The sequence below is a fragment of the Anomaloglossus baeobatrachus genome, chromosome 9 (genome assembly GCF_048569485.1).
Source record: "Anomaloglossus baeobatrachus isolate aAnoBae1 chromosome 9, aAnoBae1.hap1, whole genome shotgun sequence".
In the NCBI taxonomy this organism is placed as follows: Eukaryota; Metazoa; Chordata; class Amphibia; order Anura; family Aromobatidae; genus Anomaloglossus; species Anomaloglossus baeobatrachus.
The window spans coordinates 164,110,834-164,122,993 of NC_134361.1; the positions used below are offsets into that span (position 1 = coordinate 164,110,834).

The following is a 12,160-nucleotide window of genomic DNA, read 5'->3' on the forward strand; positions in this document are numbered from 1 at the left end:
ACTATTCCTCCAGGAGAGGGCGCCAACAGACTACTAAAGAGATCATCATTACTCAAAGAAAACCCCAAAAACCAATGCATGATAGGAATAAACAGGTAACTTTCTTTGGAGTGGAAGCGGAGAGATCGCACCAGATGCCAATTCTAGATCTTATCACACCTGTGGTCACTGCAGCAGCAGGTGAATCCACTTTGTCCAAAAGGGATCTATTCCATTCAATTGCAAATGATCTAGATAAGACAGAGAACTGCAGCACGGGGACATAGCCGAGTTGGTCAGGTTGAGTGGTGATGAGTTTGCTATTTGGATGAATAAAGAAAGTCAAAAGTGTGAAAGATAAAAAACAAAAGGAGGAAGTGTGAAAAGTGAATGGGCCAAATTGAGGTGCATATGAAGACGTATGCTTTCTTCCAATTCATTAAATCGGGCTAATATGAATCAGGTGAATTGAGTTCTGCTTTTGGAAACTGGGTTAAGAAGGGGTGCACCGTTCCTGGAGGTACTGCAATACCAGGTCAATGCGTGGAGTGGACAGAGCAAGCTCTTTTTCCATCTCCCTGTTCTAAAAATCCATTTAATATATGGTCCCCAGATAGGGGACGTATCAGATATTAAACTGATAAGAACAGATACTACACTTGATCTTAGCCAAAAGGCCGAGAAGCGATAACCAGAATTGGTTTGGGCCTCGAGTGGCACCCTGGCCTATGCCGGACACATCTTAGGGAGAGAGAGCGAGAGGGAGACAAACCCACGCCTACACAAGACATTTTGTCACCCAAGCCAACCCTTGAAAAGGCTGCTTTGCAGAGCAAAAACAAGAAGAATGGTGCGTTTTGCAGCCGCCGCCCACTGCAATGAATCTGAATAACTCCTCCTTTAGGGCGCAAGCAACTCCCCTCCCCCTTGCAGTCTTTCCAATTCACGATACAAAAAGACGGACAGGACAGGTTGCCTGACTTTCCGTCACTGCCACCCTTTGCCATCCTTACCCGTAGAAAGCCCTTTCATCATCCCCAAACCCTAATCTTTTCCCTTTCCTTCCCAGCCCCCAAACCCTGCCCTCTGTACCTTTCTCACCACCCGCTTCCCTTCTCCTGTCATCCCCCTACCACCCGGGAAAAAAAGAGATTGCCCCCTCCTTCCACTAGCCCACCCTCCCACCCAAAGAACAACTTCTTCTGCGCAGCTTGTTTTCTAGGCAGCAGCGCTATTGTGATGTCATCGGGGGGCATTGTGACAAGCCGCCAGTGTTCCGTCTCTTCATGTTGTGCACAGTTCAAACGGAAAATACATCAACAGGCAGACTACAGAAAAGCTTACTATCAAAGGTTAGAGGGGGGCTTTCTCAGAGGGCTTTTTACAGTTTTTCTATTCCCAATTAGCCGTTTAAGTGTACTTCTTGAAAGTAGTAATTCTTTCATAGGCCGCCCTTTCTTAGTATTTGACGTTCCTTATATTGCGGTATGAGGCTTCGCAGTAGGTTGCAAACATTCATCACCCATGACTGTCCCCAATTGAGCTCAGAAGCTCAATGTCTATCATGACCTCTCTTTTAGAATGTCCAAGAGCAAGCAAACTATTCCTCCAGGAGAGGGCGCCAACAGACTACTAAAGAGATCATCATTACTCAAAGAAAACCCCAAAAACCAATGCATGATAGGAATAAACAGGTAACTTTCTTTGGAGTGGAAGCGGAGAGATCGCACCAGATGCCAATTCTAGATCTTATCACACCTGTGGTCACTGCAGCAGCAGGTGAATCCACTTTGTCCAAAAGGGATCTATTCCATTCAATTGCAAATGATCTAGATAAGACAGAGAACTGCAGCACGGGGACATAGCCGAGTTGGTCAGGTTGAGTGGTGATGAGTTTGCTATTTGGATGAATAAAGAAAGTCAAAAGTGTGAAAGATAAAAAACAAAAGGAGGAAGTGTGAAAAGTGAATGGGCCAAATTGAGGTGCATATGAAGACGTATGCTTTCTTCCAATTCATTAAATCGGGCTAATATGAATCAGGTGAATTGAGTTCTGCTTTTGGAAACTGGGTTAAGAAGGGGTGCACCGTTCCTGGAGGTACTGCAATACCAGGTCAATGCGTGGAGTGGACAGAGCAAGCTCTTTTTCCATCTCCCTGTTCTAAAAATCCATTTAATATATGGTCCCCAGATAGGGGACGTATCAGATATTAAACTGATAAGAACAGATACTACACTTGATCTTAGCCAAAAGGCCGAGAAGCGATAACCAGAATTGGTTTGGGCCTCGAGTGGCACCCTGGCCTATGCCGGACACATCTTAGGGAGAGAGAGCGAGAGGGAGACAAACCCACGCCTACACAAGACATTTTGTCACCCAAGCCAACCCTTGAAAAGGCTGCTTTGCAGAGCAAAAACAAGAAGAATGGTGCGTTTTGCAGCCGCCGCCCACTGCAATGAATCTGAATAACTCCTCCTTTAGGGCGCAAGCAACTCCCCTCCCCCTTGCAGTCTTTCCAATTCACGATACAAAAAGACGGACAGGACAGGTTGCCTGACTTTCCGTCACTGCCACCCTTTGCCATCCTTACCCGTAGAAAGCCCTTTCATCATCCCCAAACCCTAATCTTTTCCCTTTCCTTCCCAGCCCCCAAACCCTGCCCTCTGTACCTTTCTCACCACCCGCTTCCCTTCTCCTGTCATCCCCCTACCACCCGGGAAAAAAAGAGATTGCCCCCTCCTTCCACTAGCCCACCCTCCCACCCAAAGAACAACTTCTTCTGCGCAGCTTGTTTTCTAGGCAGCAGCGCTATTGTGATGTCATCGGGGGGCATTGTGACAAGCCGCCAGTGTTCCGTCTCTTCATGTTGTGCACTGTTCAAACCGAAAATACATCAACAGGCAGGCTACAGAAAAGCTTACTAACAAAGGTTAGAGAGGGGCTTTCTCAGAGGGCTTTTTACAGTTTGTCTATTCCCAATTAGCCGGTTTAGTATACTTAATGAAAGTACTAATTCTTTCATAGGCCGCCCATTCTTAGTATTTGACGTTCAGGTAACAACAGGTAACTTTATTTGGAGTGGAAGCAGAGAGATAACACCAGATGCCAATTGTAGATCCTCTCACACCTGTGGTCACTGCAGCATCTGACTCCACTTTGTCCAAAAGGGATCTATTCCATTCAATTACACATGATCTAGATTAGACTGACAACAAGATACTGCACGGGACATAGCAGAGTTGGTGAAGTTGAGTGGTGATGAGTTTGCTATTTGGATGAATAAAGCAAGTAAAAAGTGTGTTAGATAAAAATTCATTTCAATTCGCTAATCGGGCTAATATGAATCAGGTGAATCGAGTTCTGCTTTTGGAAACTGGGTTAAGAAGGGGTGCACCGTTCCTGGAGGTACTGCAATACCAGGTCAATGCGTGGAGTGGACAGAGCAAGCTCTTTTTCCATCTCCCTGTTCTAAAAATCCATTTAATATATGGTCCCCAGATAGGGGACGTATCAGATATTAAACTGATAAGAACAGATACTACACTTGATCTTAGCCAAAAGGCCGAGAAGCGATAACCAGAATTGGTTTGGGCCTCGAGTGGCACCCTGGCCTATGCCGGACACATCTTAGGGAGAGAGAGCGAGAGGGAGACAAACCCACGCCTACACAAGACATTTTGTCACCCAAGCCAACCCTTGAAAAGGCTGCTTTGCAGAGCAAAAACAAGAAGAATGGTGCGTTTTGCAGCCGCCGCCCACTGCAATGAATCTGAATAACTCCTCCTTTAGGGCGCAAGCAACTCCCCTCCCCCTTGCAGTCTTTCCAATTCACGATACAAAAAGACGGACAGGACAGGTTGCCTGACTTTCCGTCACTGCCACCCTTTGCCATCCTTACCCGTAGAAAGCCCTTTCATCATCCCCAAACCCTAATCTTTTCCCTTTCCTTCCCAGCCCCCAAACCCTGCCCTCTGTACCTTTCTCACCACCCGCTTCCCTTCTCCTGTCATCCCCCTACCACCCGGGAAAAAAAGAGATTGCCCCCTCCTTCCACTAGCCCACCCTCCCACCCAAAGAACAACTTCTTCTGCGCAGCTTGTTTTCTAGGCAGCAGCGCTATTGTGATGTCATCGGGGGGCATTGTGACAAGCCGCCAGTGTTCCGTCTCTTCATGTTGTGCACTGTTCAAACCGAAAATACATCAACAGGCAGGCTACAGAAAAGCTTACTAACAAAGGTTAGAGAGGGGCTTTCTCAGAGGGCTTTTTACAGTTTGTCTATTCCCAATTAGCCGGTTTAGTATACTTAATGAAAGTACTAATTCTTTCATAGGCCGCCCATTCTTAGTATTTGACGTTCAGGTAACAACAGGTAACTTTATTTGGAGTGGAAGCAGAGAGATAACACCAGATGCCAATTGTAGATCCTCTCACACCTGTGGTCACTGCAGCATCTGACTCCACTTTGTCCAAAAGGGATCTATTCCATTCAATTACACATGATCTAGATTAGACTGACAACAAGATACTGCACGGGACATAGCAGAGTTGGTGAAGTTGAGTGGTGATGAGTTTGCTATTTGGATGAATAAAGCAAGTAAAAAGTGTGTTAGATAAAAATTCATTTCAATTCGCTAATCGGGCTAATATGAATCAGGTGAATCGAGTTCTGCTTTTGGAAACTGGGTTAAGAAGGGGTGCACCGTTCCTGGAGGTACTGCAATACCAGGTCAATGCGTGGAGTGGACAGAGCAAGCTCTTTTTCCATCTCCCTGTTCTAAAAATCCATTTAATATATGGTCCCCAGATAGGGGACGTATCAGATATTAAACTGATAAGAACAGATACTACACTTGATCTTAGCCAAAAGGCCGAGAAGCGATAACCAGAATTGGTTTGGGCCTCGAGTGGCACCCTGGCCTATGCCGGACACATCTTAGGGAGAGAGAGCGAGAGGGAGACAAACCCACGCCTACACAAGACATTTTGTCACCCAAGCCAACCCTTGAAAAGGCTGCTTTGCAGAGCAAAAACAAGAAGAATGGTGCGTTTTGCAGCCGCCGCCCACTGCAATGAATCTGAATAACTCCTCCTTTAGGGCGCAAGCAACTCCCCTCCCCCTTGCAGTCTTTCCAATTCACGATACAAAAAGACGGACAGGACAGGTTGCCTGACTTTCCGTCACTGCCACCCTTTGCCATCCTTACCCGTAGAAAGCCCTTTCATCATCCCCAAACCCTAATCTTTTCCCTTTCCTTCCCAGCCCCCAAACCCTGCCCTCTGTACCTTTCTCACCACCCGCTTCCCTTCTCCTGTCATCCCCCTACCACCCGGGAAAAAAAGAGATTGCCCCCTCCTTCCACTAGCCCACCCTCCCACCCAAAGAACAACTTCTTCTGCGCAGCTTGTTTTCTAGGCAGCAGCGCTATTGTGATGTCATCGGGGGGCATTGTGACAAGCCGCCAGTGTTCCGTCTCTTCATGTTGTGCACTGTTCAAACCGAAAATACATCAACAGGCAGGCTACAGAAAAGCTTACTAACAAAGGTTAGAGAGGGGCTTTCTCAGAGGGCTTTTTACAGTTTGTCTATTCCCAATTAGCCGGTTTAGTATACTTAATGAAAGTACTAATTCTTTCATAGGCCGCCCATTCTTAGTATTTGACGTTCAGGTAACAACAGGTAACTTTATTTGGAGTGGAAGCAGAGAGATAACACCAGATGCCAATTGTAGATCCTCTCACACCTGTGGTCACTGCAGCATCTGACTCCACTTTGTCCAAAAGGGATCTATTCCATTCAATTACACATGATCTAGATTAGACTGACAACAAGATACTGCACGGGACATAGCAGAGTTGGTGAAGTTGAGTGGTGATGAGTTTGCTATTTGGATGAATAAAGCAAGTAAAAAGTGTGTTAGATAAAAATTCATTTCAATTCGCTAATCGGGCTAATATGAATCAGGTGAATCGAGTTCTGCTTTTGGAAACTGGGTTAAGAAGGGGTGCACCGTTCCTGGAGGTACTGCAATACCAGGTCAATGCGTGGAGTGGACAGAGCAAGCTCTTTTTCCATCTCCCTGTTCTAAAAATCCATTTAATATATGGTCCCCAGATAGGGGACGTATCAGATATTAAACTGATAAGAACAGATACTACACTTGATCTTAGCCAAAAGGCCGAGAAGCGATAACCAGAATTGGTTTGGGCCTCGAGTGGCACCCTGGCCTATGCCGGACACATCTTAGGGAGAGAGAGCGAGAGGGAGACAAACCCACGCCTACACAAGACATTTTGTCACCCAAGCCAACCCTTGAAAAGGCTGCTTTGCAGAGCAAAAACAAGAAGAATGGTGCGTTTTGCAGCCGCCGCCCACTGCAATGAATCTGAATAACTCCTCCTTTAGGGCGCAAGCAACTCCCCTCCCCCTTGCAGTCTTTCCAATTCACGATACAAAAAGACGGACAGGACAGGTTGCCTGACTTTCCGTCACTGCCACCCTTTGCCATCCTTACCCGTAGAAAGCCCTTTCATCATCCCCAAACCCTAATCTTTTCCCTTTCCTTCCCAGCCCCCAAACCCTGCCCTCTGTACCTTTCTCACCACCCGCTTCCCTTCTCCTGTCATCCCCCTACCACTCGGGAAAAAAAGAGATTGCCCCCTCCTTCCACTAGCCCACCCTCCCACCCAAAGAACAACTTCTTCTGCGCAGCTTGTTTTCTAGGCAGCAGCGCTATTGTGATGTCATCGGGGGGCATTGTGACAAGCCGCCAGTGTTCCGTCTCTTCATGTTGTGCACTGTTCAAACCGAAAATACATCAACAGGCAGGCTACAGAAAAGCTTACTAACAAAGGTTAGAGAGGGGCTTTCTCAGAGGGCTTTTTACAGTTTGTCTATTCCCAATTAGCCGGTTTAGTATACTTAATGAAAGTACTAATTCTTTCATAGGCCGCCCATTCTTAGTATTTGACGTTCAGGTAACAACAGGTAACTTTATTTGGAGTGGAAGCAGAGAGATAACACCAGATGCCAATTGTAGATCCTCTCACACCTGTGGTCACTGCAGCATCTGACTCCACTTTGTCCAAAAGGGATCTATTCCATTCAATTACACATGATCTAGATTAGACTGACAACAAGATACTGCACGGGACATAGCAGAGTTGGTGAAGTTGAGTGGTGATGAGTTTGCTATTTGGATGAATAAAGCAAGTAAAAAGTGTGTTAGATAAAAATTCATTTCAATTCGCTAATCGGGCTAATATGAATCAGGTGAATCGAGTTCTGCTTTTGGAAACTGGGTTAAGAAGGGGTGCACCGTTCCTGGAGGTACTGCAATACCAGGTCAATGCGTGGAGTGGACAGAGCAAGCTCTTTTTCCATCTCCCTGTTCTAAAAATCCATTTAATATATGGTCCCCAGATAGGGGACGTATCAGATATTAAACTGATAAGAACAGATACTACACTTGATCTTAGCCAAAAGGCCGAGAAGCGATAACCAGAATTGGTTTGGGCCTCGAGTGGCACCCTGGCCTATGCCGGACACATCTTAGGGAGAGAGAGCGAGAGGGAGACAAACCCACGCCTACACAAGACATTTTGTCACCCAAGCCAACCCTTGAAAAGGCTGCTTTGCAGAGCAAAAACAAGAAGAATGGTGCGTTTTGCAGCCGCCGCCCACTGCAATGAATCTGAATAACTCCTCCTTTAGGGCGCAAGCAACTCCCCTCCCCCTTGCAGTCTTTCCAATTCACGATACAAAAAGACGGACAGGACAGGTTGCCTGACTTTCCGTCACTGCCACCCTTTGCCATCCTTACCCGTAGAAAGCCCTTTCATCATCCCCAAACCCTAATCTTTTCCCTTTCCTTCCCAGCCCCCAAACCCTGCCCTCTGTACCTTTCTCACCACCCGCTTCCCTTCTCCTGTCATCCCCCTACCACCCGGGAAAAAAAGAGATTGCCCCCTCCTTCCACTAGCCCACCCTCCCACCCAAAGAACAACTTCTTCTGCGCAGCTTGTTTTCTAGGCAGCAGCGCTATTGTGATGTCATCGGGGGGCATTGTGACAAGCCGCCAGTGTTCCGTCTCTTCATGTTGTGCACTGTTCAAACCGAAAATACATCAACAGGCAGGCTACAGAAAAGCTTACTAACAAAGGTTAGAGAGGGGCTTTCTCAGAGGGCTTTTTACAGTTTGTCTATTCCCAATTAGCCGGTTTAGTATACTTAATGAAAGTACTAATTCTTTCATAGGCCGCCCATTCTTAGTATTTGACGTTCAGGTAACAACAGGTAACTTTATTTGGAGTGGAAGCAGAGAGATAACACCAGATGCCAATTGTAGATCCTCTCACACCTGTGGTCACTGCAGCATCTGACTCCACTTTGTCCAAAAGGGATCTATTCCATTCAATTACACATGATCTAGATTAGACTGACAACAAGATACTGCACGGGACATAGCAGAGTTGGTGAAGTTGAGTGGTGATGAGTTTGCTATTTGGATGAATAAAGCAAGTAAAAAGTGTGTTAGATAAAAATTCATTTCAATTCGCTAATCGGGCTAATATGAATCAGGTGAATCGAGTTCTGCTTTTGGAAACTGGGTTAAGAAGGGGTGCACCGTTCCTGGAGGTACTGCAATACCAGGTCAATGCGTGGAGTGGACAGAGCAAGCTCTTTTTCCATCTCCCTGTTCTAAAAATCCATTTAATATATGGTCCCCAGATAGGGGACGTATCAGATATTAAACTGATAAGAACAGATACTACACTTGATCTTAGCCAAAAGGCCGAGAAGCGATAACCAGAATTGGTTTGGGCCTCGAGTGGCACCCTGGCCTATGCCGGACACATCTTAGGGAGAGAGAGCGAGAGGGAGACAAACCCACGCCTACACAAGACATTTTGTCACCCAAGCCAACCCTTGAAAAGGCTGCTTTGCAGAGCAAAAACAAGAAGAATGGTGCGTTTTGCAGCCGCCGCCCACTGCAATGAATCTGAATAACTCCTCCTTTAGGGCGCAAGCAACTCCCCTCCCCCTTGCAGTCTTTCCAATTCACGATACAAAAAGACGGACAGGACAGGTTGCCTGACTTTCCGTCACTGCCACCCTTTGCCATCCTTACCCGTAGAAAGCCCTTTCATCATCCCCAAACCCTAATCTTTTCCCTTTCCTTCCCAGCCCCCAAACCCTGCCCTCTGTACCTTTCTCACCACCCGCTTCCCTTCTCCTGTCATCCCCCTACCACTCGGGAAAAAAAGAGATTGCCCCCTCCTTCCACTAGCCCACCCTCCCACCCAAAGAACAACTTCTTCTGCGCAGCTTGTTTTCTAGGCAGCAGCGCTATTGTGATGTCATCGGGGGGCATTGTGACAAGCCGCCAGTGTTCCGTCTCTTCATGTTGTGCACTGTTCAAACCGAAAATACATCAACAGGCAGGCTACAGAAAAGCTTACTAACAAAGGTTAGAGAGGGGCTTTCTCAGAGGGCTTTTTACAGTTTGTCTATTCCCAATTAGCCGGTTTAGTATACTTAATGAAAGTACTAATTCTTTCATAGGCCGCCCATTCTTAGTATTTGACGTTCAGGTAACAACAGGTAACTTTATTTGGAGTGGAAGCAGAGAGATAACACCAGATGCCAATTGTAGATCCTCTCACACCTGTGGTCACTGCAGCATCTGACTCCACTTTGTCCAAAAGGGATCTATTCCATTCAATTACACATGATCTAGATTAGACTGACAACAAGATACTGCACGGGACATAGCAGAGTTGGTGAAGTTGAGTGGTGATGAGTTTGCTATTTGGATGAATAAAGCAAGTAAAAAGTGTGTTAGATAAAAATTCATTTCAATTCGCTAATCGGGCTAATATGAATCAGGTGAATCGAGTTCTGCTTTTGGAAACTGGGTTAAGAAGGGGTGCACCGTTCCTGGAGGTACTGCAATACCAGGTCAATGCGTGGAGTGGACAGAGCAAGCTCTTTTTCCATCTCCCTGTTCTAAAAATCCATTTAATATATGGTCCCCAGATAGGGGACGTATCAGATATTAAACTGATAAGAACAGATACTACACTTGATCTTAGCCAAAAGGCCGAGAAGCGATAACCAGAATTGGTTTGGGCCTCGAGTGGCACCCTGGCCTATGCCGGACACATCTTAGGGAGAGAGAGCGAGAGGGAGACAAACCCACGCCTACACAAGACATTTTGTCACCCAAGCCAACCCTTGAAAAGGCTGCTTTGCAGAGCAAAAACAAGAAGAATGGTGCGTTTTGCAGCCGCCGCCCACTGCAATGAATCTGAATAACTCCTCCTTTAGGGCGCAAGCAACTCCCCTCCCCCTTGCAGTCTTTCCAATTCACGATACAAAAAGACGGACAGGACAGGTTGCCTGACTTTCCGTCACTGCCACCCTTTGCCATCCTTACCCGTAGAAAGCCCTTTCATCATCCCCAAACCCTAATCTTTTCCCTTTCCTTCCCAGCCCCCAAACCCTGCCCTCTGTACCTTTCTCACCACCCGCTTCCCTTCTCCTGTCATCCCCCTACCACTCGGGAAAAAAAGAGATTGCCCCCTCCTTCCACTAGCCCACCCTCCCACCCAAAGAACAACTTCTTCTGCGCAGCTTGTTTTCTAGGCAGCAGCGCTATTGTGATGTCATCGGGGGGCATTGTGACAAGCCGCCAGTGTTCCGTCTCTTCATGTTGTGCACTGTTCAAACCGAAAATACATCAACAGGCAGGCTACAGAAAAGCTTACTAACAAAGGTTAGAGAGGGGCTTTCTCAGAGGGCTTTTTACAGTTTGTCTATTCCCAATTAGCCGGTTTAGTATACTTAATGAAAGTACTAATTCTTTCATAGGCCGCCCATTCTTAGTATTTGACGTTCAGGTAACAACAGGTAACTTTATTTGGAGTGGAAGCAGAGAGATAACACCAGATGCCAATTGTAGATCCTCTCACACCTGTGGTCACTGCAGCATCTGACTCCACTTTGTCCAAAAGGGATCTATTCCATTCAATTACACATGATCTAGATTAGACTGACAACAAGATACTGCACGGGACATAGCAGAGTTGGTGAAGTTGAGTGGTGATGAGTTTGCTATTTGGATGAATAAAGCAAGTAAAAAGTGTGTTAGATAAAAATTCATTTCAATTCGCTAATCGGGCTAATATGAATCAGGTGAATCGAGTTCTGCTTTTGGAAACTGGGTTAAGAAGGGGTGCACCGTTCCTGGAGGTACTGCAATACCAGGTCAATGCGTGGAGTGGACAGAGCAAGCTCTTTTTCCATCTCCCTGTTCTAAAAATCCATTTAATATATGGTCCCCAGATAGGGGACGTATCAGATATTAAACTGATAAGAACAGATTAGATTTCATCCGCAATTTTCAGAATCAAGGTAGCCCCGAAGGCCAGCAGGCCACCACACAAAAGCGCAGTGCCTGGGTGATCGCCTCCCGAGCCCAGGAACCACCAGCCACAAGGGGACGTAAGCACCAAAAGGCGCAACAATCCCCGAGGCCGGCGGTTGTGCAAGCCCGGGCCCCTCCCAGCCAAGACCAAGGCAAACCCAATGAAGGGACTACACTTGATCTTAGCCAAAAGGCCGAGAAGCGATAACCAGAATTGGTTTGGGCCTCGAGTGGCACCCTGGCCTATGCCGGACACATCTTAGGGAGAGAGAGCGAGAGGGAGACAAACCCACGCCTACACAAGACATTTTGTCACCCAAGCCAACCCTTGAAAAGGCTGCTTTGCAGAGCAAAAACAAGAAGAATGGTGCGTTTTGCAGCCGCCGCCCACTGCAATGAATCTGAATAACTCCTCCTTTAGGGCGCAAGCAACTCCCCTCCCCCTTGCAGTCTTTCCAATTCACGATACAAAAAGACGGACAGGACAGGTTGCCTGACTTTCCGTCACTGCCACCCTTTGCCATCCTTACCCGTAGAAAGCCCTTTCATCATCCCCAAACCCTAATCTTTTCCCTTTCCTTCCCAGCCCCCAAACCCTGCCCTCTGTACCTTTCTCACCACCCGCTTCCCTTCTCCTGTCATCCCCCTACCACCCGGGAAAAAAAGAGATTGCCCCCTCCTTCCACTAGCCCACCCTCCCACCCAAAGAACAACTTCTTCTGCGCAGCTTGTTTTCTAGGCAGCAGCGCTAT

The 12,160-nt window shown here is 46.9% G+C and overlaps 9 non-coding genes across 9 annotated transcripts; all 9 read right to left on the reverse strand.

The window, feature by feature from the left end:
• Window positions 1–477: 477 nt before the first annotated feature.
• On the reverse strand, window positions 478–668 carry LOC142254071 (U2 spliceosomal RNA). Its single transcript, XR_012727093.1, has one exon. It is a non-coding gene; the product is annotated as a U2 spliceosomal RNA (small nuclear RNA).
• Window positions 669–2,055: 1,387 nt separating this feature from the next.
• On the reverse strand, window positions 2,056–2,246 carry LOC142254072 (U2 spliceosomal RNA). The gene has a single exon (XR_012727094.1). It is a non-coding gene; the product is annotated as a U2 spliceosomal RNA (small nuclear RNA).
• Window positions 2,247–3,363: 1,117 nt separating this feature from the next.
• On the reverse strand, window positions 3,364–3,554 carry LOC142254073 (U2 spliceosomal RNA). Its single transcript, XR_012727095.1, has one exon. It is a non-coding gene; the product is annotated as a U2 spliceosomal RNA (small nuclear RNA).
• A 1,117-nt stretch (window positions 3,555–4,671) lies between these two features.
• On the reverse strand, window positions 4,672–4,862 carry LOC142254074 (U2 spliceosomal RNA). Its single transcript, XR_012727096.1, has one exon. It is a non-coding gene; the product is annotated as a U2 spliceosomal RNA (small nuclear RNA).
• Window positions 4,863–5,979: 1,117 nt separating this feature from the next.
• On the reverse strand, window positions 5,980–6,170 carry LOC142254076 (U2 spliceosomal RNA). The gene has a single exon (XR_012727097.1). It is a non-coding gene; the product is annotated as a U2 spliceosomal RNA (small nuclear RNA).
• A 1,117-nt stretch (window positions 6,171–7,287) lies between these two features.
• LOC142254078 (U2 spliceosomal RNA) lies at window positions 7,288–7,478 on the reverse strand. Its single transcript, XR_012727099.1, has one exon. It is a non-coding gene; the product is annotated as a U2 spliceosomal RNA (small nuclear RNA).
• Window positions 7,479–8,595: 1,117 nt separating this feature from the next.
• On the reverse strand, window positions 8,596–8,786 carry LOC142254079 (U2 spliceosomal RNA). The gene has a single exon (XR_012727100.1). It is a non-coding gene; the product is annotated as a U2 spliceosomal RNA (small nuclear RNA).
• A 1,117-nt stretch (window positions 8,787–9,903) lies between these two features.
• Window positions 9,904–10,094, reverse strand: LOC142254080 (U2 spliceosomal RNA). The gene has a single exon (XR_012727101.1). It is a non-coding gene; the product is annotated as a U2 spliceosomal RNA (small nuclear RNA).
• Window positions 10,095–11,211: 1,117 nt separating this feature from the next.
• LOC142253287 (U2 spliceosomal RNA) lies at window positions 11,212–11,395 on the reverse strand. The gene has a single exon (XR_012726592.1). It is a non-coding gene; the product is annotated as a U2 spliceosomal RNA (small nuclear RNA).
• Window positions 11,396–12,160: the final 765 nt, after the last annotated feature.